Consider the following 25,522-nt stretch of genomic DNA (forward strand, 5'->3'; position numbering starts at 1 on the left):
AAGGTCTTTGCTTACTGTTGAGGTCTCAGTTTGGACAGCAATAAGAGAAATATAATTCTTAATGAAGCCAGTTCAAAACCTCCAGTATCTCTTTCATAGTGTTGAATGGAGAACCCAAATGACCCTTGAGTGTTTATTACTTGATACACACGCCTATGATGCTAGTAGGGAAGAAAAGAGGAGGAATTACTTGAATTGGCTGAAAAAAGATGCAGTACTAACAACTCATTGAAAGCTACTATAAAGTTTCTATGTCCTTTCCTTGGGGAGGTCCTGCTTCTTTTCTAGTTTAAAAAGTATTGTAGACGTGGATTGATAGTTCTTTGCTATTATATCAAACTGACTTATGTTCTTAAGACATTTGATGTGAAATAGAAGATTCTTGGTACTATTGGAAAAAAAACTTTGTTGCATGCTTTGTAGTTTGGTACTTTTTGGGAAGGCTGTTGAAGTTTTCTTTATTTCTTCATGGAATTCTCAGCCAACAGAACAGAGCCAACAGAGCTGAGAGTGTGAAACAGCCTGGAAATATTTTCTCTTCCATCAAGAAACACAACATGTCCTTTCAAAGCTTAATTGAGCAGCACAGAGCTAATTAGCTGTCCGAAGACATGCCATTTAATACACAATCTAGCATTAATTTGTTCTGCAGCCTGTGCTTATCTCATATACAAATGTCTTTACCCTATGGCTTTCCAAACAGCTGCAGTGTAGAAAAGACTGATAACTCTGTCATTTAAATACTACTTGCTTCTTTCATTTGTGCATAAAATACCGAACTACATGTGAATTGTAACTGGAAAGTTTTCACTGTCACAATGAAAAAATAATTTGTATTTTTATTCCCTTCTAGCTGTGAAAAATGTTATCACTGTGGGATGCAAAAGCTATCATTTGAGACTTGTGTTAGATTATCATTTACAACCGGCTAATCTGATGTGTGATTTTGATGGTGTGTTGAATAGTTTCAGAGCTTTTTCTGGATAGTAATTAATTGCCTTATCACTTTCTCTTCATTATAAAAAGTCTAAGTATATTTGTGAAGATATTTAAGTGCAGAGGAATTACTATGGTTAATGTGGAATAGGTTTTATGCTGCTAATCTCTGACGTGTGTAGTATTGTTTTCAGAGTCTATTTAACTAATTCTTTCCCTTCTCCATCTTCAGTAAGAAAGTCATTACTTTCTTAGAATATGCAAAAAGTGAGCTCATAGAGTATGACATTTCATGCCAGAATAATCAAGCCTCCAATATTGCATTGGCTGCCTTGCCAAACTTCTTATTCTAGCAGAAGTTTGCATTTAATTTCTCCTTTTCTTAGCACAAGAGGATGCCTTTGTGTGTGATGCTCTCTTCATCAATACCTATCAATGGAGAAGTTTGGAGCCTCTTTCTCTTTATCCATTGTTAACTTCTTTCTTTTGGTGGAACCCTTTCTCTCAAATGGCTTGTGTGGTCTACTTGGCAGGAAAGTCGAGCATAACTGTCAGTAGCCAAATGTGTCCCCTAAGAGTCTGTGAGCGCTTTGGGGGCTTGAATTTCAAACTGACATCTCTCAAAATAAAGGCTTAGACATCTGGATGAATGAAACACAAAGCTGATGTCTAAGAGGGTCAGGCAAGTCATCCTGATGATCTGTCCTGACCTGTGAATGAGAAGGAGTGGATATTAAGCTCTGCTTTTGGTCATGCTAAACTTCACTTGGCTGTCCATTGTATCTTCATCAGGATCATCTCTGTTCCTTGTGTCTTCATCTTCTCCTCCAGGGAATGCCATGTCTGTGTCTCCCTTGGACACTGAATTGTTCAGCTTGGTGAGGAAATTAAAAGTGATGAAATAGCATTATTATTTCCTTTTATAAATTGGTTTCCTAGTGTGGGCTAATGGAGTGCCAGTGATTTATAAAGCTTGTATTTCACAAAATGAAATAATTGGAAGATACTTTCCATTTTTAAATTTCAAACAAAAAGGAGGCATCATCACAAATTTTATGGCTGGGTCATAATACATCTTTCTAGTAGTTAACGTATTTCTGTGTTTAGAGAAGCCAGCATTTAATTTCAGGATTTATAGGAAGCTGTGGACACTGTCCTCCCAACCTCAGCCTTGCTGAGCACACTTGCCTCAGTTGTGCTCCTGGATGAGATCTCTGAGGCAATCAGTGTCCTTGGCATTGTCTAGTCCTGTGTGCTGCCATGCTGAGATGCAGGAGCCTTCTGGGATCACACTGCCCTCCTGCAAGACAAGTGATTTCAGCTCTCCAGTCGGACAGATCTGATGGTCCAGTTGCCAGCTGGCCAGTGTGCCGGTGGGAAGGAGCATTTTTACCCAGCTTGAAAGTAAAAGGTAACTTATCACCTTTCCTGATTAACAGCCTCCAGTCCTTCTGCTGGTCAGTTTTCATAAAAATGTGATCATCTGCTTATACAGGTTGGTACTGTCAATTGACTGAGCTGCTGGTCTCTCTTTGCTTCTGCTGGCACTGCAGCAGCTCTGATGATGGGGCCTGGGGTGAGCAGCTGGGAAAGGGCTTCGCTGCTGCTGCTGTGATAACTCTTCCAGGGCAGCCATATGTATTGTGTGCTCCGTCTCATTTTGCAAAAATGTGATCAGAAAATGTCAAAGGTTTATAGGACCTTGATGTATTACAAAAGCATGGTGCTTGTCCCGTTGAGGTCTTAATGTTTAAAAGTGGTTAAATAATGCACAGAGGTCTCTTGGCTGGGGAGAAACTAAGGGGTGGTCAGAGACAAGGCAGAGATCTGAAAGAGGTAACCTGACTGCAGAGAGAGGCATAGCTATGGCTTTGGTTATGATATTTTCAATTGGCCTGGTTATTCCTGGGAACTGTGTTTATCTGTCAGTGCTTTGTCATGCAGCCTACGTTCAATATACCTCTTGCAGAGGCTCATATCCAGTAGTGCTTGCTGACAGAGCTTGAAAGCTTGTCTTCTCTGACTTCTCTTGTTGAGCTTTTTTTCAACTATTCAAGACAGTTCTGGAGCATGTCTTTATAAATGGTGCATGTCTGCCAGTGGTCACGAGCTGTAGACTTTGTGAAATAGCAGTCTCCATGCTGGTTATTTCAAGTTGACATTTAGCTCAGCAGTAGGTTGAAAAATAAAATAAAATAAAATCCTTAAAAGGAGAAGAAGTCTAACAGTTGCCCAGTGACCTGAGCTCAGCAGAACAGGACAGAGGATCTCCTCTTTGGAGATTGTCCATTAAGAGCATTCAGCCTTCATTTTGTTGTTTTCTTGAGTTTAGTTTTATTTCTGCTCAATTTTGTCTTTACAATATCTTAGGAGAATGAGTTAGGGTTATTACACTATTTATGTATCAGGAAAGTTTGGATTATCTATTTTATTACAGCTTAAATTAGTTTCTTTGTTGCATAACTGCATTATCTGCATAAATAACTTCATTGCAAATCCTCAGTTGCAGCAATTCTTCATTTTGGCACCAGCTTTAATATCATTTTTTATTTTTACCTATTGTGTTCCATGTGAGATTAAGGAAAGGTTTATTTTTTTATTAAATGGCTACAGTTATTGCTGATGGATGATAATTTACAACTGTATTACCCGTAAAAAAGAAATAAACCTTTTGTTTTTATTATTCTCTTTGAACTGATTACTAGGATAAAAGAAATAAAACAGCTCATACATCCAGGACAGCTTATTGCATTATCAAGCAATACACCTGCCTAACTGATGAATAGGACTCAGTCACGCAGTTAATAAATGGCTAGAGTTATTTCAGGCAGAAATATAGCAGAATAAAACAGCACAAATATTGTTCATGGCAATTTTGCTATCATAACAGAGTCAGAGATATTAGCTCTGAGCCGAAGGAAGTGTGTTCTGCTCTGACCTTCTGGCTTTTCAGATTAATCTTTTTCTTTTCCTAAATGTAACAGTCACTTTAAGATATGCTTAATTTGCAGCTGAAACAGACTCTGTACTAATGTAAGTATTTTAAATATATAAAACCTTTTTTTTTTTTTTTTTCCTCTTGAAAAATAAGCCCTCTTCTGGGCAGTGCTCTGGTCATCCTAACAATAGCTAATCAACGCTCACAGAGTTGTGCTCAGTAGTGTTTTACAGTCCCCCCCATCAGAGTACCATCTGGTGACAGTAAGTCTCCCTGCAGAAACAGACAGAAGCATTCATCTTGCAGGCTTTCCCTGCACCAGCCCTGTGTAATAGACTGTACAAATTCTGCAGATGAAAGAACAAGAGAGCAGGATGAAGAGTTCATAAAGAAAAACAACTCAAACTCCTCTCTCACCTCTTAGTCTATGACGGAGGTACTCTGACTCCTTGTGATACCTATTGATTTTACTGAGCTTTTGGGAGGAGATCTTCATCCTGAGCTCATGAGAGGTTTAGCTGTGCACTTCTTTGCCTTGGTGTTTGGTAACTGAGGGTAGAATTGGGCTCTACAGATGAAGTTGGAAATGACTTGTGCGACTGGCCTCGTTTAAACTTCAAGGGAAGACCATACATGTGGCATTGTATGCCATACTATTAAAGGGGAACAAAAAGCCTTTTGTTACACTTGTCTGCGTGTATTTCACAAATGACAGTTCTCAGCTAGAGGCTTCCATAATTGTTTCAATTGTATTTGAAGGAAAGGGTGGCATTAAAATTTTTAGATAAGAGAAACTTATGAAAGGTTTTTTTCTTCTTTGTGTGCCTGGGGCAAACTTTCTTGGATGTTCTTGCAAAGGAGAGTTGGATTTAGCAATTTACAGCCTTACAAATTCAATGAACTCTTCTCTGTCCTTTTTGCTTCAAATACATGTAACTTAAAAATAAATTTTAAGCTAGCTTGTGGGCTTTCCATGTAAATTACTCTTGTCTCCTGCAGTCAGACAACCTTCAAAGTATAAATTAACTATTTCTCCTGTCAGCTTTATCTGTGTCTTTTTTCACTAGGTCTTATGAGAACTTTTCTTGATTCCTGTTGGACATTGCTTTCTAATTCTTGTCCCCTTTGAATGAGGGAAACTATGTTTAACTTGTAAATAGGTATTTTTGTTTGTTTGTTTAATGTAATACAGGTCGTTAAAACCTGTGCAAGTCACCTCAGTGACTTCCTTTATAAATGCCAGCTAAGGCCATTATTGGAAAGTAGTTGTCAAGTTCAAAGGCTTCAGATGGCATGTTTGTGGTTTTCTCAGAAGCTAAAACAGTTAGTTATTAGAAAAGGCAAACTAGTTATATTTCCTTTACATTGTCCTGAAAGACTAATACAAATAGTTGTGAGAAACAACTACACTGGCTATCAGTAAATTTAAAAAAAAAGAATTAGCCTTCTGGGAGGGCAAGAGCGTAAAAGTTGGAAAACTTTAAATGATTTATGTGACACAGTCCTATTTCTTTGCACAACAGCTTCTGGCTTCTTTTGTTTTCCCTTAACTAAGAAAAGGTCCAAGAATGGCAGATGCAGATGTACAGAGCATTCTTGGTATATTTGTGGGCCATGTTGCCCTCCTAAGTCAAACACAAATTAAAATGAAGTAGTACTGTGGATTGGTCTTGATGGCCAGTCACCAGTACAGAAAATGGCACGTGGTAGTATTTCCAGAAGGTGATCTTATTTACATGATTCTTCTGTGGAACTGCTTTTTATCATTTCTTTGGATCTTTGTGCAATAAACTCCAACTCATGCATCTCAGAAGTCTTCTGTGACTATCCCCTCTGGGTGAAATTATGCAATTTGTTACAGATGCCTTTTTCTTCAGACTTATTACTGCTCTTCATGCAGTGTTTTACAGTTCCTCAAAATTTTGAAACTGCTAAATGAGGAAAAAGCACTTCTGTGAAGTAATTTCTCTTATCCTTGCATAATAAGTTAAGGTTCACCTTCTGTCTAGACTTCGCTAGTTTGCCTTCACCCATTGAGATTTATCTGTGAGCCACAATAAGAGCAATTTGTCTCTTTCTAAAGACGAAAAAGAATTTTTGTTAAATGACCTTTTTTTTTGTTTCTATCCCTGCGAATTGCAGAGCTGGGCAATAGGAAAGTGAGGGGTTATTTTAGTAAGGAATGGGAAGAATGTGTTGATAAGGCTGAGGGACATGATTTAGTGAGCATGGTGGTGATGAGTTGATGGTTGGTCTAGATGGAGGACTTAGAGGTCATTTCCAACTTCAGTGAATCTATGATTCTAAGATTTAAGAATCTTTTTTTCATGTGGTGTAGTATTATTTCATTTACCTGTACATTTTTAGTAGCTTGAACCTTCATTTCCTTTGAATCAGCTACAATAATATGTAAGCCTTCCTGAATTTTGAGGCTCATCTGGACGTTGACTCTGCAAGATGAAAAGGTCAATGGGCAAAGCTTGCAGGAACACTCATCCACCTCCTACAGATGGCACAAGCTGTGGAAACAAATACCTGCTTGTTTTGTTAGGATGTTCATGTTAATAATTTGGCTCATTGGATTCCTATTGCCTGCTTTTTCTATTTTGGTACGTTTTTGTGATGTAGTTCAGTAATGTGCTGTTTGCCACAGGAGCATGCTGGAGCCTCAGAGAAACCTATATGCATGCTTAAATGTTTCGTCAAACAAAATGAGGAGTGAACTTCCATGACATGAGTGCTTTTCTAAAGCCTGTTATAGATATTAATGCTTACTCATATTCAGAACTTACTGAATCCTGCTGAGCACTGCCTGGAGGCACTCAACCCACCAGCTGTGAAGGGGTTACATTGTGCTGTGTGTTAAACCTTACTCTTTGTTTAACACCCAAATTAAAAGTCAAAAAACAAAACTCGGCATACACTAGAAACGTGTTTGGTTTAACATTTTTACTGATTAGTTGGATTCTTCTGCCTGTTTTACCGTGGCACCATTATTAACTCCTCAATTTTTATGTACATTTTAAAATTTATTTAAAAATTCTGATTATGCAAAGGACCCTATGGTTGGGCTGTTCTGCATAGGGACACCTGCTTTGGGATGGGCGAAACTCAGACTGCGGTTATGGGACTTGTAGCATCACTGCATTATGCAGTTCCCTGAAGCAGGGATGCATCTCTAAATTCCAGTCATATCTTTGACTGGGCTGAAGACAAGCTTGGAGCACTGAAGCCACTTTCAGAAACAAAATTTAGCTGAGATGCAAAAACTGGATTCCCTTAGTCTACTGACAGCTTCTAAAGCATCAGCCAAGTGGGATGGACAGCAGGTTTATGTTATAAATACAGTATGTTATTTACTGATGGAACATTAGGGATGCCTATAGTGAAGTGTTTTGAATAAGCTTGCTGCTGAAATTGTTAGTGAGCTGAATTCAGAAAAAAAAAAGCAATGATGTCTTTAGTTGCTATGATACAAAGTAAAGCAAAAATTTTTCACACTGTTATTACTGTAAAATAAAGCACTCACTCTTATCGATGCTACATGTTTAAATCATATTTGCAAACCTTCCCAGAATATATAAACATCTGTTCCTTTTTTTCCATTTTGGGTGCTTGAAAAGCTTATTAGAGTCTGTTTCTGGGGCTTAGCAGTTTTCTTTCTAGTACAATGGCTGGCGTTTGATATGTGAATAATCAGGCAAAGCACACTACATGTAATATAAAAGAATCAAAAACAATGAATGACTGACTAGTAATGGAAATATATGCAAAATGTCATGAATCAGTTTCTATCTGTACTCCATTGACTCTTACCAACCAAGTATTTAAGACAAAGCCATTCTTTTGTACAAGCACAAGGCTGCATGACAGTACTTGTCTCTGAATCTCAACTGAGAAGTTACCACGCAACTGGAAAAGGTGTAATGTCCTAAAAGATGGGGCAACTTCATATGGAAAACGTTGTTCTTACAGCATGGCAAATTACCTGAGCCCTCCCCCCATGAGATTAGGGCACTGTATGGGAACTGCTGAGTCACGGCCTGAACCTCTGATTAGTCACCTGAGGTGAGCCATGAGTCAGCCAGAGGAGCACAGGTGAAGGCAATTCACCTGTGCTGCCGGAAGGGGTGGAGCCAGGCTCCACCCCTCCTGGACCTATTTAAGAGCTGGCTACCAGAGGGGAAGGATCTCTTCTGGAGATCCTCCTCTTTTGGTATCTTCTAGTGAGCTCAACCCAAGGGTAAGCTCTTCTACTTATTCTCTTTTGTGATCCTTGTTTGCTTTGCCTTACTCTTTTGATTATATTGCAATTATAACATCTTGATATCTATTGATTATACACAATTATATTGTGATTATAACATCTTGGTTATACAGGCACCATTGTGTTGAGCTGTACATAAACAAAGCTATATGTGTTTATTTCTCCTACATGTCTGTGTTTCCTTCTAAAGAGGTTCCCTACTTCAACCAGAAGTTACGGATAAGTTGTGAGAACCATTTAGTGATGTTATGCTTTGGGTGAGCCAGGTGCAGGGTGGTCTGGAGGAGGAAAACAGAAGTAGTTTTTGGTGGAGAAATTCTAGAAAATACAGAGAGGGAAAGAAGGCTGACTGCCTTCAAATTGTTGTTTTCTGTATTGTATTTGAGAAGTGCTCTGGAAATGGGAAACTGGATAAAAGTGATGCAAGTCCTTTGTAATGAAGGAGGGAAAATGTCCACTTAGCTGAGTGGGTGCTGCTGATGAGCTGCACATTATTTCACTGAGATGTCTCTTTGTGACTTGAAAAGTGGATTCATCTTTCCCTTATGAGTTCAGAAATTACCCTTCAAAAAATGTCAAGCATTGTAATAGATTTGTGTGGCTATGACAAATTACAGGAAAGAACAAAAACATTTTTTCTTCTCACTAAAAAATAGGGCAATTTGAGTCACTTTTCAGCATGAGTAGTCTTAATTTAATGGCTTCTCAGTAGTCAGATCTTCTTAAAGCATATTCCATGACAAAACAACCATTTGCAGTAGCCTTTGTGTCATTAAGGAAATTGGACATATTTAATGTTGCCGAGGAATTCTTAAAATCATTCTTCGCTGTTTCTCACACTGCAACAATTCTCAAAGCAGTTACCTGGTGCTTTTTATTTTTTTTTTTTCAGTAAACACTGAGATAAACTGTTGTTTCAATGGGCCTGGAGATTTCAGCAGTTTATGGTGTTCTTCCTAAACCATGTTCACTGAGAGACACTCACAGAAGTGAAAAGATTATAGTCCAGGTGCAGAGAGGTGCTCAAACAATTCAGGTAGTACTGTCCAGCAGAAAGTTATCCTATATCAATGGACTGATGCTGCAGGAGGAATTGTGTCAGGTTTTGTGCTACTCGTTGCAGTACCAGAAGGGCAGCTATGACTTTTCCAGACTTCTCAACATCTGTGGGCTTGGGGGTACTTCTGACAGCAAGAGATGCAGTGGCCATTCCTCTTGCTTCTGGGGCAATTTTCTTGTTTGTTCAGCTGAAACTGAGAAAATGGGGTTTGGTAGTTTTAGCAGGAGTTTTCATCTATCATAGGGACTAGCACCTGGGTTATGTAGGGATGAAACAATCCGATTTTTTGATCAAGGGAACCTCTCCTGAGGTTGCTGATGTTTACAGTTGATGCCTCTCTTCGATAGCAGAGAACTCAGCAGGGAACATGGGAATGGGCCAGTATGTAATTGATGCTCTGAGAGGAGTATTAATCATGTGAGAAACAAATTGTGAGGATGAATAAATTTCTTTGTGTATCCTTCTGCTATAATTGGTACTTGTAGAAGAATGCTGAGATTGATATGGACTGATCAACCACCTGTCCAGCCTGAGGTCTGAAAGAAGAGTGACTATGACTCAACTCACAGAATCACAGAATCACCCGGGTTGGAAGGGACCCCAAGGATCATGTAGTTCCAACCCCCCTGCCTAGCAGGGCCACCAACATACATATTCAGATCAGGTTGCCCAGGACCCCGTCCAACCTGGCCTTAAACACGTCCAAGGACGGGGCATCCACAACCTCCCTGGGCAGCCCGTTCCAGGGCCTAACCACTCTCCTAGTAAAGAACTTCCCCCTAACATCTAACCTAAATCTTCCCTCCTTCAACTTAAAACCATTTCCCCTAGTCCTGCTGTTGTCAGCCCTTTTGAAGAGTTTACTCCCCTCCTGGGTGTAGGTTCCCTTCAGGTATTGATAGGCTGCAATGAGGTCACCCCGCAGCCTTCTCTTCTCCAGGCTGAACAAGCCCAACTCCCTCAGCCTGTCCTCATAGGGGAGGTGCTCCAGCCCCCTGATCATCTTAGTCGCCCTCCTCTGGACCCTTTCCAAAATCTCTATGTCTTTCTTGTACTGAGGGCTCCACACCTGGACACAGTACTCCAGATGGGGCCTCACAAGAGCCGTGTAGAGAGGGACAATCACCTCCCTGTCCCTGCTGGCCACCCCTCTCCTGATGGAGCCCAGGATCCCATTTGCCTTTTGAGCTGCCAGAGCGCACTGCTGGCTCATATTCAGTCTCTCGTCCATCAGGACCCCCAGGTCCTTCTCTGCCGAGCTGCTCTCAAGGACCACTCCTCCCAGCCTGTACAGGTGCCTGGGGTTCTTCCGGCCCAAATGCAAAACCTTGCACTTTGCCGTGTTGAACCTCATCAGGTTCACCCGAGCCCAGCCCTCCAGCCTGTCGAGGTCCCTCTGAATGGCATCCCTTCCTTCCACCGTATCAACCGCACCACTCAGCTTGGTGTCGTCAGCAAACTTGCTGAGGGTGCACTCAATTCCCTCATCGATGTCATTAATAAAGATGTTAAAGAGCACCGGTCCCAAGACAGACCCTTGGGGGACACCACTTGTTACCGGCCTCCACCTGGACATAGAGCCATTGACCACCACCCTCTGTCTGCGGCCTTTCAACCAATTGCTTATCCATCGGGTCGTCCACCCATCAAATCCACTTCCCTCCAATTTGGAGATGAGGATGTGATGGGGGACCATGTCAAAGGCCTTGCTCAGGTCCAAGTAAATGACATCGGTCGCCTTCCCTTCGTCCACCAATGCCGTCACTCCATCATAGAAGGCCACAAGATTAGTTAGGCATGACCTTCCTTTGGTGAAGCCGTGCTGGCTGTCTCGGATCACATGCTCATTCTTTATGTGACCGAGCATGTTGTCCAGGAGGATCTGTTCCATGATCTTCCCAGGCACGGAGGTGAGACTCACCGGCCTGTAGTTCCCCGGGTCCTCCCTGCTCCCCTTCTTGTATATGGGAGTGACATGACCCTTCCTCCAGTCGTCCGGGACCTCACCTGACAGCCACGACTTCTCAAATATGATGGAGAGCGGCTTGGCAACCACCTCGGCCAGCTCCTTCAGGACCCAACTCAGTTGGGTCCATCTGACTTTCCTGAGGAGAAGAAAATATGCAGCAAAATCTCCCTCTTGGCTCAAACACCAAAAAAAGATTTGTATGTACCAGTTTAAAAGTCCATGTGGCCACTGGTATCTTTTTTTATAGTATCTTTTGTAAAGACTGCAATTATAACATCCTATAGGAAAAACTGGTAAACTGGCTGATTATTGGCCCAGCCACTTACCCAGCCTGATTTATGATGACTGTCAATGCTTTCACCTCCAGGTGACTAAAATGGGACTCAGAGGTGCTCAGTGGTTTTAAATATGAAGCAAATATCTATTCAACCCTTTGATTTTTTTTCTAATCTTTTGTGTAATAGTGTTTTGGCTGGTGATCTTCACTGCCTGCTTGGATCCCCTTTCTTCCCATGGGAAAGAGAAAGCTTTATAGCTAACTTCAGTTACCTCATCTGAAAGATATATTTTAGTGGTAGGAATAAATTAACTTTATCATCATAATAAGTAAGGCTTCTTAACAACTGTACTTGATTTGTTGCTTCACAGATGTCATTCTTTCATTTTCATTTCTGTTCCTCTCTTTTTCATCTCGCTCCTTTTGGCTGTTCTTGTCTTTTGAGTTGATTTTGCTACTTATTCACGAGTATGGTTGGAGATGCCCAGGAAAACAAAGCATATTTAATACCAGAGTTGTAAATTTTGACGTGCTTAAAAAGGTAGGTGAGTCTAGTGGATTTTTGAATGGTAGTTATGTGCACTCCTGTGCCATTATATACTTATTCAGTACTGATTCTTGGGTTGCAGCATTTCACAGAGAAGTACCAGAGTCACTGACTGGAGCTCTGTTAGAGTTGCACCAGGACAGGAGCTGCCTTTAAGCATGCAGGCACAGTCAGCTAACAGCTCTGGTGAGGTCTTGTTTCTTGGTAGAAGCTCTTCTGTTTTCCCCTGTATAGTAGCAGGTTGGCTTCTGAGATATCTCCTGAATAAGCATGGAGCATCCCAAGATTTCTTCTGCTGTAGTGACTTATGTTACTTTGTCCATCCCTAAGGTAATGCAGCTGTGCTCATAATTTGAAGAGTAAAAGCAGCACTAGTTTTCATTTGCTTCTTGAAATGCCCCAACAGTGAAACCAGCTTTGCTTTTTTCTAACTCTTGCCTCTGTACCTCTCAGCTCTACACCTATCTGCAGACCACTGTATTCATTACAGATGTTTATTTGTCATTTCAGCCTGTATCAGGTCAATATCAGACAGATGAGTTTGGATCTGCCTGCAAACGCTATTACTAGCTCAGCATCAGCCACTTCACTGTTCTCTGGATTTCATCTTCACTTTCTATTTTTCCTTTAATGTAGATCCCTAAGTTCTCTTTTTTTTTTTTACCTCAAAGTTATTCAGTCTCACAAGTGTGTTCTTGTTTTTTTTTCTTTTTTTTTTTCCCCCAAAATGCTTGGGGGTACAGCTCTAATGAAAGTTATATAAAAAAACTTGGTGGGATTGTAAAAGTAATGATCTCCCTGAAGTAATATTAATTCACTTTGTGTCTACTTTGCTAATGATGGTCTGAGATAGTGATAATTAGTGTCTGAGTTTTTGAGACAAAAAGGAAAGCAGGAGAAGCTGAACTAGGGAAAAAACAGCCTTATGTGATGTCCCCATTATGAGGCATTTGAAGTGTTTTGTCCTTGGCCCCATCTTGCTTATATGTAATATGCAAACAGGAGCAACAAGAAATCTTTAGGAAAATATCCTGTGGCATGTAAAAAAGCCATAGCTAGCACCATCAGAGCTCAGCAACTGCAAGCTATTAAAGACCAATTTTTTCCTTTCATATATATTCCTGTCAAGAATAGCAACTTTTCTGCAGGAAGCATGTGAAGGAAAGAGAGGAGAAACCAGGGAAGATGGAGTAAGATGTGTGTGTGAAGAGGCAGAAATGGGATTAGGAAACTTGAAGCGTAGGGAAGACAGACATGAGAAATAACGTTGGAGGAAGTGGAAAGAAAATAAATGAGAAAGAAGAAAAGTAGGAGAAAATAGGATGTATCTGTGTTGCTGCCCAAACATTGTCATAGCACAGGACAAAGATGAAATAAAACCAGTCCTCTGAAGCACATTTGGCAGTCCCAGCTTTGCTATGGGGTTTTGGTAGAAGTCCTGTGCAAAGCAGGAGATAAAACAGTGCCTGGAATGGGGCTGGAGCTCATTGTGGTGGGAGGATAGCAGAAACCAGACATGTGAGGCTGCAGGTGAGATTTCAGTATTCCAACTCTTTAGCTTGAGAATACTTCAGCAGTTTTTTATATTGGACGTGTATATAGAGACTGCATTTTGGGATGCATCAGAAAGTTGTGTAGTTTATATGGCAGCCATTCACTGAGAATTAAGACAACTCTGTGCTCATCTTTGGTGGCTGTGTAAATATGGGGATCTTTGTTTTTCAGATGTAGGCTTAAATCTAATCCATCTTTCTTAGATCCAAATAGCACCCCATGCTCAGACACAAGATGTCACGGGTTTTCTGATTTTTACCAAACTGTATTTTTCTTGGGTGTATTTTGAAACAGAATCATATTTATTTTTGATTTCTAAAACATGCTAGAATTAAAAACAACTATTTCATTTGGCTTAAATTAGATATGGAAACCTGTGATGGCTGGCATGTAAACAATGCCTGGAAAGGCATGTAGGAAGGGAGTGTAGAAGGAGTTAACACACTTAACTGTCCACGAGCTTGTCAGAATAATTAATGCATCCAATAAACATGCTAATTAGTTGACGTGGAGAAGAATCTTCCTGCGTACATGTTGGACTTTCTCATATTATCCAGAACGCAAACAGCACCTTATCATATCCTTACCTCTGAACACTACCACTACATCATTTCCTGGATTTAGACACTTGTTATTGACTCTATGAAGAGTGGCAAAAAAAAGAAAAAAGAAAAAAAAAATAATAAATCTGACAGCAGGCAGCTTTTCCTGCCTGGAAAGATTAACTGCTCAGCACTTTGCATTTCAATTACTTAAAACGAATGGAAAAAATGTTGTACATTTTACCCCCTGATTTTGCAAACTACTTCAACAAAATATTTTAAAACTAGAAATGTGTTGATCTTGTAAAAGTGGTTGAAAAGTATACTAATATATTGGCTGTAATGCAGAATGCTGCATTTTTAATTAAGATATTATGCAAATTTTAATCAATATTATTGTCTATTCTTTGCTAATGTCACCACACTGCCAGAATTTTAGCTCTTTCTTGATATAAAATCTATTTTAGAAGATGCTTATAAATATTTTTCCTATAGGGCAAGGCTATTCTAATCTTCATTTATTAGCAGAAATAGTTTATTGTCCTTACCAATGCTCACAAATAATCGTAATCAGTGGGGATTTTTCTATTTGAATGGTCATTGTGTGGCATAAAACACCAACATGAATTACAGTTCTCCATTTGTTCTGTTTGAACTCGAAGTTTTTCGTGCAGAAGGGTGGTTGTTGAAAGCAGCACATGCAGATGACTTGAATCAAGCCATTCACTGAATACTGTTCCTGTAAATTATAATTATTCTTTTTTTGGTATTGCATATTTCGATTTTAACAAGTGCAATGAATCTCTTGGCTTATGGCTAAAGGACTTGCCAGCTTCAATATTTGAAGCATTCTCTTGCAGAGCAGTTGTGTATCTCTCTGCAGGTACATCATAGTTTAAATATTATTAGTAAGAGTAAGAATATCATCTTGATCTTGAAATGAATGATGCAGAACGTAGTGTGAAAGTATTATAAAAGATAAAAAGGCAGGGTACTCTATGCTTCTGGGCAGCTTACTGTTGAAAACAATTCTGTCTCAGCTTGAAACTAAGACTATCACATGTTTTCTCTTCTGTAGGAGAAGAATTAATAATGTGGATTGAGTTTTCCTTTGACACAGTCATGTTTGTTAACATGGACTGCATGAAATTCTATGTCTCTGAGTGCAATGAAAATGCTCTGTTTCCAAAGCTGCCTCTGCAGCAAAGTTCTACATCAGAATGGAAGAGAGTCACCAGGCGCTCTTTGGGTATGTACTTGTTGCAGAGCTCACTTTATCTCACACGAACTGAGCACAGGCTGATTCTCTTAAAAAACAGAAAACTCTTTATTAAGAAATAGAAGTTTGAGAGAATTTGCTGCTTTGTGTCTGGCAAATATGCGATGGGTCATCCAACCACCACCTCCACCAACTGCGAGATTATCTGCTACTACATCTGTTTAATTTTAAAAAAACTTTTAGTGAGGGAGTGACTAGTCTGATCATGATCTGAAAAAGCGTAGCACAGAAGGAGAAAGGTACCTTTTCTTGTGCTATAGTTGTATATAGGTTTTGAACAGTTAATGGCTAAGTGGACTTCTGTTGGAGTGAGAAGTTGGTTGAAATATGGTTCTAGCTGAAGAGAAATTATATAGATGAATTTAATGAATGGGAATCTTTTTTTTTTTTCTTTTGTTTAAACTGGAGGTGTAAATACACATATATGTCCTTAGACTGTGGTTCATGCAAATACTTTGTACCAAAATATTCTCTGCCTTTGTTACCTCACTGCACAGACTAATACAAAATATTCATATTTACTCTGAAGATTTTAATCAGAAAGGCAGAGAAATCTAATTAAATCTTTATTAGATACGTTACTCTTCAATGGAAATGGCTGCACACAGATTTGTTAGGCAGTATTTGCTATACTAGCAGATATGCTGATGTATTTACTCCTGCATTATTATGTGTAGTTAGCAATCTGCAACATAGAAGAGATAACAGAATGATTAGGGACTGCTGCTTTTGGCAGGATTCCATACTGTTATGATTGTTCAATATCTCTGCTGAGATAGAGTTAGTAACGAGGGGAAAGAAGGTGTTCCTCACAGAGTAGCAAGTGACAGCTGACCAGCCAATATCTTATAAAGCTCTGTCCTTACTGACAAACCAAATGGACAGCAGCGGATGGTGGGAGCGGGTTACAGCTGCTGTCCCCTACTTGTGCAACACACAAGCATCACCTCTGAGACCACAACCTTGAAGGAAACAGATAGTTTCAATTATCTAATTTTTGCAGTGAACGAGACCTGTTTATTGGAAATCTATAACTGGTTGGCAATAGCAAATGGCAACTATGAATATATCCCATTTCATGAGGGCTGATTAACAGCCTCTTCTGAACGGCATAGTAATAATGTTATTTCTGGGGAAGAACAGATGTGATCTAAGTACCTGGAGCAGAATAAGGAAACTTGGCCTGTCTCCTTAATAGCTCTAAGGTGTTTGAGTTTGTATTTATTTATAAGTGAGCAGTGGCTGGATATCCTCATCTGGGGATCTTTGTGTCGGAATGAATAACTGCAGATAATCACTGCTTTTCGGGATGTTCAGTCGAAGTGTGTAACAAGATGCTGCTATGGAAAACAAGCTAATGAGAGTGACATTTGCTAGGCTAACAGCTAAATACAATCAAACAAACTGGCTGCAGCTTGTGACAATTTTACTATGAATTGCTCTCAAATATGTAGTGACTTTTCACTTTTAAACAGCTTATTGTTTTGTTAGGTTTTGCATGTGTTTCTGTGCTATAATCCCTAAGTATTTCCCAATGCACCATACGCTAAAATATACACACTAAAAGGATGACCAAAGGCTTGCTCTTTCCTTTTAGCTTTTGTGTAGAGGACATTTTCAGATGTCCTGCACAAGTCAGCAAGGATGTGTTCTCTGCACGGACAGACCTGGTGGCACAGGGTGCCATCTTACCTGAGGAACAGCTTGGGACCATAGCCTTAAACCTGAAGCCACTGAAAACTGGAGGATTATGATGGGGACATCACTGTGGCCAGGACGTTACCTGAGCAGCTGCAGGAGAATGTCAGACATCCAGAGTGGCTCCTGCTGGTCCATGTGGCTGTGTCTTCTACAGCACTCATGGATACTGATGGCTTCACGTCCAGATAGATTGTTGTACAGGCTCTACCACAACTAACAAAGGCATGCAGGTTAGTGCTAAGATGGCTCTTTGATAGACTGAAAGCTTCTATTCTGCAAGGGGTATCGAAACTATGTTCATTGTTGCTGTTGTCTGATGGCAACAGGGGTGTGTTCTTTGGCTGTTGCAGGCTGCGGGTGGGCACAATCAGCCACTGGAGGGATGAGCTATGTCTGCAAACATTTCTCTTTACAGTCCATCAGTGTCAGTTCCCTCCTGGTGTGGGTTCAGCTGTAATCATTTGCTCCTTATGGATGGACTGATCTTTTGTATCCAGCCCCTTGTGTATCTGAATTTTGCATCAGCCACATCTCGCTAACAGGGGAGCTCAGTTATTGCCAAGCTTGCTTTCTGTGGAGGTACTGAATAGGACTCCATAAGCCAAGCAAGTGTGGCACAAGTATGGTTTTTCTTCATTGCTCATAGGGAAGGTATCTTCAAAATTAGATATGGGTTAAAGAAATCAGCTCATTCCCTGGAAACTGACCTGTTCAGCTCAGCTGCACAGGCAGGGGATAAGCCATGATGTTCAGTGGTCTGTAACATACTGTGGTTCTGGCTTGATGCCTGCGGACACTGAAACTGGTAACTTGGCAAGAGGGTAAAGAGTTTGAGACTGTGGCTGGTTGTGAGACTTGAAATATCTTTGCATGTTTGCATGGCCTTGGGGACTTCCGAAATCTTTGGGAAATGGGAATTTCTTACTTTCAAAGTAGTTCTTTTTCTTTCATGTGAGATCTCACCAATGTATATGCTGAATCTCAAAGGATGATGAGTCTGGGATATTTCACCAGCATGGCTGACAGTGCATTTATGAATGCCTTTTGTGGATTCATTTGCTCTTTGGTATGTAATGAACATCAAATGAGCATGGAGGTCTTACAGAAGATTCCTGACTTCATATCCCTTCGGTAGCTATTATTGAAGTCTGTCAAGGAACCTATTTGAGCTTGGGTAAAATATAAAAAGGCAGAAAAATGATAGAAAGGCAGATGAATAGAATTTTGCGTGAGCTAGGTAGAAAATAAAGTTTGGGAAATGAGTATGTCTGTGAGGAAGGAAAAACTTCATAGAGTCCACACTGGTGTACCTACGTCACTTGGAGCAGAAGCCACTGATGCACAGACTGCCTCCTGCGTGTGGCAGATGGGCACCAGCTTTTGGTTTCCTTTTTTGAGTGGCTGGAAGACTCCATCTCTTAGCATTTTATGGGGCCTTTTCTTTGTGCCATCTGCACATCTGAGATATGATGAATGCACACCTGAAGCGAGTATGCTTGTTTTTCTTTTTTTAGGTTATTTTTCACCTTAACATGTACAACTCTTGTGATGCTCAAGGAAACTTCATGGATAAATTGAGACCAACGAGAGACATGGACTGGAAACTCCTGGTACATTCATAGAAGAGGCAGGTTGGAAGAATTAGGGTTGTGTTTTTTGTTGAGCAATTAAAATAATACCCTAGAAGCTGCATTTAATCGCCAGTGTCTGTTATGACACTCATTGTGTTTGATTTCAGAGCTATTAAGCTAAAACTAATTATCTTTTTTTTTTTTTTTTTTTTTTAATTGCAGATGATCACTGAGTAACAGTGAGAAAAGTCAAGTTTCTGCTTGTGGCCAACATATTTTCCTTAAAATAGGAGCTGCCTGTGGTAGTGCTGAGTGTGGAAAGTTTCTTATTGATGTCTTGTGCCGCTTTAGATGCAACAATAATCAGTCTTCCTTTCAATAATTCAGCAGCCTAATGTCCCGATCAATGACTGCATCTCTCTACAGTGTGAAAGACAGGACATATTCAACCTTTTACTGATACTTTGTTTACAGGTACTGAAAATGCTGTCCAAAACTATTTCACCTGCCTGACATCTACTCTACTAAGCCCTGATCAAGGAGGATCCTAGTATTTGCTCAGAAACAGATCTCCTGCTTTACTGGGACACTGCTGACAGAGGCTGGCCTTACTGCTTTGCCCTGGTCTCACCATCTGCCCGGGAATGGTTATGATGGCACATGGATTTTTTTGCATGAACAGCAGGGAATGTAGTGCATAGTGCTCAACTCTTCCCACGGGCATGCAGAGCGCAGAAAGCTGATTTTTCCCCTTGTGCATGCAGTGCAGAGAAGGCAAGCAAGGCTGGGAATCATTTTTGCAAATGTGACATATAGAGCAATCCTCCTGTTCAGCAGCAGCTTGTCCATGATAAGGACCTCAGGAGAATATAGCGATTGATGTAATTTCACTAAGGGTTAGTCCAAGCTCTAATGTAGCATTCAAGCTGCAAACTTCACAGTGCTTAGAGCTGTTATTTCTAGCTTTTTTCCTTCCTTATTCAGACCATGGCTTTTATTTAAATTTGATGTAATTACATCCTTACACTGCGAAAATTTACATGGATGTTTTTATGGTGAAAGATGATGCAGACCCTGTATAAAATCTTTTAAGCTGCCTATGAATTGTATCTTCAGTCATAAATTTTCATGGAAGTGACATATGATAGGGTACTGTAGCACAGGGCTGAGTTTTTCTACTCTTACTCAATTTTTGTGGCTAATTCTGCATCCAGAGTCTGCTCACTGAAATCAGACACGTGACAAAATATGTCATGTCCAAAGAGCATCCCAGAAAGGGGCATAAATAAGTACAAACCCACTGGAAATTAGATGGGTGCAGATAATGCTTAAAGGTTTATGTTGTGCCCTGCCAAAATACTAAAAACTTGAAGATAACATAACATAAGAGTGATCTGTGCTATTCTGCATTTAATTTCACTTTTATGGCCCAGTTCTTCATATTGTACATGATAAGCGAATGCAGCAGCTGGATTAAAAATATTAACGTCTTGTTTCCTATAGAGGAAAATCAATCCTTTCCTTGAGGTATTTCCTATGGTTGAAAATCAATGTAATGTTTTTTTTCTTACATGAGTTAGTTAGTGATTGTAGAAGGAGGAAATGCTTTGCTTTATGTGAAGCTAACGAAAGCAAATTCTAATGGCTGGCAATTAAAGTAATTAAATCTAGAATGAAAACAAATACCTTTTTAAAGAGGAATCCTGGATTGCAGTTTGTATGAAATCTGAACTGAACTTTGTACTCAGTCAGGACAGCCATGTGTTAGCCACCAGCATTGATTTGAGGAGGCTAAAAGGAAATGAGGTTTAGTGAAAGGCAAAGTTGACAGGTGCCACAATGCTGCTGTAGCCTCTTAAATATGCCTCTTAAATATGTTCCTTTGATTGTAAGGGGTGCAAATAAAAACTGGCTGCTGCTGCTAGAGTGTGATTCCCTTGTTCTCTTTTTCCCCTAAAGAACAGATGATTGAAAATGGGGGGGATGTATCCTCATGGTCCACTTCAAAGTAAGGAGGAGAGATCAGGCAGCAATGGAAAAACACAGTACAGCATAGAAATAACCCAGTCAAAGCTGTCTTGATTTCCAGTAGAAAACTGCAGTGATGAAGGAAAATAAGTATGGAAAGTCCGTCAACCCTACTGCAACCACCGTCTCTTCTTCTCACTCAGTGTTGCCAGTGCCCAGTTTGCATATTTGGAGATGGGTTGGGCCATTTATTTCCCAACCTTGCTAATGCTTTTTTCATTGATAATCATTCCATTTTAAACAGTGAAACACTATTTATGTAGCACAATGATAGCCTTTAAAGTCGTTCTCATAAAATGGCATTAAAATTTTCTGGCTATAATATCTTTTAATTTCTTTTCAGCAAATCTGCTGAGCTTGTGAGTAAACATTTTAGATGCATTCCATTGCAAATGCACAAATCAAGTTGCATTCTGCTTGACAGCACATCATTTGTAAAGAGATTGTCAACCAGATCTCGTCTTCAGCCACATCACTCCTAAGAAGCTGTCACTGAGGAAGGATTTCAGTCATAGGAGGAGGAATTGGATCTTGGCATCTGCCCACTCTGTGGACTTTGGCTCAAATCTTACAGGGGAAATAGCAGCCAGGGTGCTCTGTATGCCTGAGGGCAGTGTTTAGTCAGGTAACCTCTGTCTTGTGTGTCCGTGCATTCTCTCAGCTCTCTCAATAAGGTTATTGTTTGTCTACTGGGATGATATAAATTAAATAACTTGCAGAATACTTATTTTTAGAAAAACTCATTCACACCAACTTGTTATTAACAACATAGCTCAGATCATTGATTTCACATCCCGTATGGTTGGCTAATGATGACAGAAAGGCCTTCAAAGAATGTGTATTAACGACATCAGTTATCACGAGTGATGGGCTTTATGGATTGTCATGAATATCAAGTGACACTTAGGGCAGGAAAAACAATAAAAGATGACACAAAGTTATGCGAAGCAATTAAGGTCAGGAAAATTTAGCTTGGTTACTCTTTTTAAAGGAGGTTACTCAATTATAATAATGGTCAATTCTCTGCAGATTAAAAAAAAATCCTTCCTCTGGTTTCCTCCTGGGTGTTTAGTAATGGAGCTCCCACCTGCTGTTTAACATTTTATCATGTCGTTTCCAGTGAAAACAATTTGTACTGGCAGCACTAATTGAGTAGAAGCTTTCAAATGTTGCTTTTATAGGAATAGATGTCCTGAATTTTTACATGCCGACCACGTTCTTTGCTACCAAATCTCTGACTTGAAGTAGGATTTTTTTAATCTGATTTTGTTCTTTTCTTTTTAACAAGGAAAAAGCTGAAAAGCAGGAAAAAAGGAGAAGACTAGATTTTTTTTCTAGCTGAGAAAATGAACCATAAGAGTCTTGCTCTTAGGAGCTATATAAACATTTACAAGCCCCTTGGATCTGTTTGATGCCCTGTTCTGTTGTGGTTTCCCTTTGAAGTTGGAGACTTGATAAAAGTGACATGCTTTATGCTTAGAGCAGGGTTTTGTTATGGTAAGATGTGAAATGCTGTGGTCAGGGTAGGAGCTTGTAGTTCAAGTTCTCTAATAGGAACTATAAGGAAGAAGGGGACAAACTCATCAGCTGGGTCTGTTGTGAAAGAACAATGGGAAATGGTTTCAGACTAGAAGAGTAAGATTTAGATTGGATCTAAGGAAAATGTTATTATGATAAGGGTGGTGAGGCACTACAGCAGGATTCCCCAAGATGTGATGGATGCCCCATCCCTGGAGACACCTCAAGGTGAGGCTGGATGGGGCTCTGAGCACCTGATGGAGCTGTTGGTGTCCCTGTTCATTGCACAGGGGTTGGATCAGACAGTCTTTAAAGGTCCCAACTCAAACAGTTCTATGATTCTTATGTATTAGATGCTCAACTATTGTCCTGAGGAAAAATTCCAACACAAAGCTGGAGGCAAAGGGCACTGTAGGGTAGAGGTGATCAAGGTGAGTTTTATTGTGACTCAGGAGAGATGACTGGGACCAGAACTGTTTGGGGAGCACAGGCTTCATGGAGCTGTATTTTCTAACAGTTTTTTTTCCAACCATTTTCTCTTCAGGATGGCTTGGTCACAGGTGTGTTTGTTCAATTGTGCTGACTTCCTGATTTAGAGTACTTGCTGACTTAGTGCCAGTACAACTCAATTAGGGGTACATTTTATGCTGCTGCTCAGTTTATAAAAGCATGGGAAGATGTTAAATCACATTCTGGGCTTTGCACTTGTTTCTCTCTGACTCCAGAAAGTTGCTCTGTTGTTATTTGTCCTTTTGTTTGAAAAATGGAGGGCAGTGCTCACCAGCTTCATGGAGAGTTTGTGATAATTTGGAGATGAAAGCTGCTTGATTTTTGTAGTGGGATTTTGGCATCTGTCTATTGGTATGTAATAAGAAGAGCAAGAGATGAAATCACACAGACAAAATCCAAATCACTTCAGGCTCCACTGAGGCTTTAACAATACCACTTGTAGTGCATTCATTTTTTTCTTAAGGATATGTAACAACTTAGAACAAGAATTATAATAGACAAATATAAATTTGAAGTTTTACTCAGCACTGTGCAAAACTCCTTTCCTGTGCTTGGATGCTGTGTCTTCTCACTGTGGTCTGCCGACCTCTGGTTCAGCTTCTCACTGTCTCTCCCTGTAAAGTTCTGGGTGATTTCAGTGTTAAAGTGAAGCCCTGTTTCACTTCAAAGCAAAGCAGAAGTTAGAGTTCAGATGGACCTCTTGAATTTTCTGCTTGAGCTGTGGTTGTCTCACACAGCATTTCAATATTTATTTCAACTGCAAATGCTTTTAGAAGGATGGAAAAGATCTCTAAGATCATCCACTCCAACCTCACCCCATCCCTTCCACACCCACTGGCAGCATCCCTCAGTGCCTTAACTCCACAGTACTTGAACACCTCTGGGGAAGGTGACTCCACCACCTCCTTGGGCAGCCCATTTCAGTGCTTGAAAGAGTTTCAGAGAAGCTTTTCCTAACATCCAACCTGAACCTTCTGTGGCACAATATAAAGCCATTGCCTCTCATCCTATTACTGTTACCTGGGAGAAGAGGCCAATCCCCATCTTCTTACTGCCTCGTTTCAGGGAGCTGTAGAGAGCCATAAGGTCTCCTTTGTGCTTTCTCTTCTCTAGACTGAACAGTTCCAGTTCCCTGGTCGCTCCTCATAAGACTTGTTGCCCCCAGGGTCTTCGGAAGACTGAAGTGGCCCAAGCCACCTCCAGCTGCCCGGCTTTGACTTTTTGGCACTCTCTCATTCCTCTTCAGGACTCAATCCATAGCTAAAAATTGTAGTGTTCATCTGCAATGGTGAGAAATAATTTGGTTCACGCAGATTTCAGAGCATGAAAGATGGAAACACAGCAAATTAGAGAGTTTGAGTGTTGATTTGGTAAGTACCAGAGTCAAATCGCCTTCTTCTTTCTTACAGTTAAAATGAGAGCTTCCCACTGAGCTGCTGCTGATGGCTGTTTAGCACTTAGAATCTGCTTTCTTCTGTGTGTGTGCAGCTGATTTGGGCTCGCCTGCAAGCAAAGCTGTGTTTGGTGCATGCATGACCCAGCACTGCTGCGCTTGTGCAGGAGGGCACGAAGCAATTGTATGTTATTAATTACTGGCTGACAGATTAGATTTACAAGAAATTGTCGTACCTTATAAACCCAAATAATCATTTTCCACAAAAAAGAAGAATTTATTATGTTATTAACTATGTTCACAGTAGGTTTTCCAAAGTGAAATCACTAACTGCTCTAAAAATTTTATTGTGCACTTTTATTTATTTCTCCCTCCAGTACGGAAATGTCTCAAAGATGTATTTTGGTGTTCTCTACTGATATCATTTTCCATGCATACAGAGTAATATTTGTATCTGCTTATTCAGTCCTCTGTGGTTTTGAAACCTTTGTCATTCATGTACTGTAAAAGACAAATGGTCTCTTCTCCTTTCTGCTCTCAAAGGTATGAGACAAGAGAAGCCCAACAAGATTTTGATTGTTAGAGGTTATATGGGAAGAACCAGTGCCTTCTCCATGTCTGTGGCAGCGTGAAGGACGAGAATGAACACAAAGGCAAGTTAGTGGCTGTCAAGGCAACTTAGTGCTTAGGACACACTGAAGGAGACTGGATTTACCTCGTATGAGGCATCCAGTCTGAGACAGCTGTTGCTCTGGGATCCCTGCACAGTCAGTGGAGAGACAGCTGCTTCTGGGGAAAGTGACACTTTTCTATGGATTTGAGGGATGTGGTTAGTGGGCATAGATGGCATGGATGATGGTTTGACTAGACAATATTAGTGGTCTTTTCCAATGTTAATGATTCCATGATTATGTGCGGTCATCAACATTTCTACCTAAGTATACAAAGCTAGGTGAAAACATTTCTATATCTCATGAGAAATAAGTGATATGAAAATAAAATACCAGACTTCCTTTTTTCGTTGGCTATGCAGGTGACTATGGAAAAGACCCGGGAAGGGGATTAAATACTTTAAAGTGGGAGCAACTGATTTCTTACCTCTTCAAGAGGACTGTAAAATCTCAGTGTCAGAAAATGAGGCTCTGGTGCTTGCAAGAGCAACTTAAAGGCTTTTGTCAGAACAGTACATAAACAGAGACCTGCATATCTGTTGTTCATACAACAATGAATATTCCCCAGGTGCTTAGTGAAGGGTTCTTATCTCCTACAGTGTATGGAATACTTCTATGAACAAAGTGCAGGAATGTATGGCCAGTCGTGTGCTTGTCAGAGCTGTTCTGTTCTCTCATGTCCTTCTGATAAAGACGGGATGTAGTGGGCTATGGTAAGTACTGCTGGAGCTGGGGGTATTTGAAAAGGGGCAAACATCTCT

At 40.2% G+C, this 25,522-nt stretch overlaps 1 long non-coding RNA gene across 2 annotated transcripts in view; it reads left to right on the forward strand.

The window, feature by feature from the left end:
* Window positions 1-20,383, forward strand: part of LOC125696745 (uncharacterized) — a 39,082-nt gene extending 18,699 nt beyond the window's left edge. The window contains exons 1-4 of one of the 2 annotated variants that reach the window (XR_007378498.1): window positions 7,960-8,117; window positions 16,967-17,300; window positions 18,585-18,680; window positions 19,116-20,383. This is a non-coding gene — a long non-coding RNA (uncharacterized LOC125696745). Of the gene's footprint in view, window positions 1-7,959; window positions 8,118-16,966; window positions 17,301-18,584; window positions 18,681-19,115 lie in introns of those variants that run through there. The other variant, XR_007378497.1, reaches the window with a different exon arrangement.
* The last annotated feature ends 5,139 nt before the right edge of the window (window positions 20,384-25,522 follow it).

The sequence above is a fragment of the Lagopus muta genome, chromosome 8 (assembly GCF_023343835.1).
Source record: "Lagopus muta isolate bLagMut1 chromosome 8, bLagMut1 primary, whole genome shotgun sequence".
NCBI lineage: Eukaryota > Metazoa > Chordata > Aves > Galliformes > Phasianidae > Lagopus > Lagopus muta.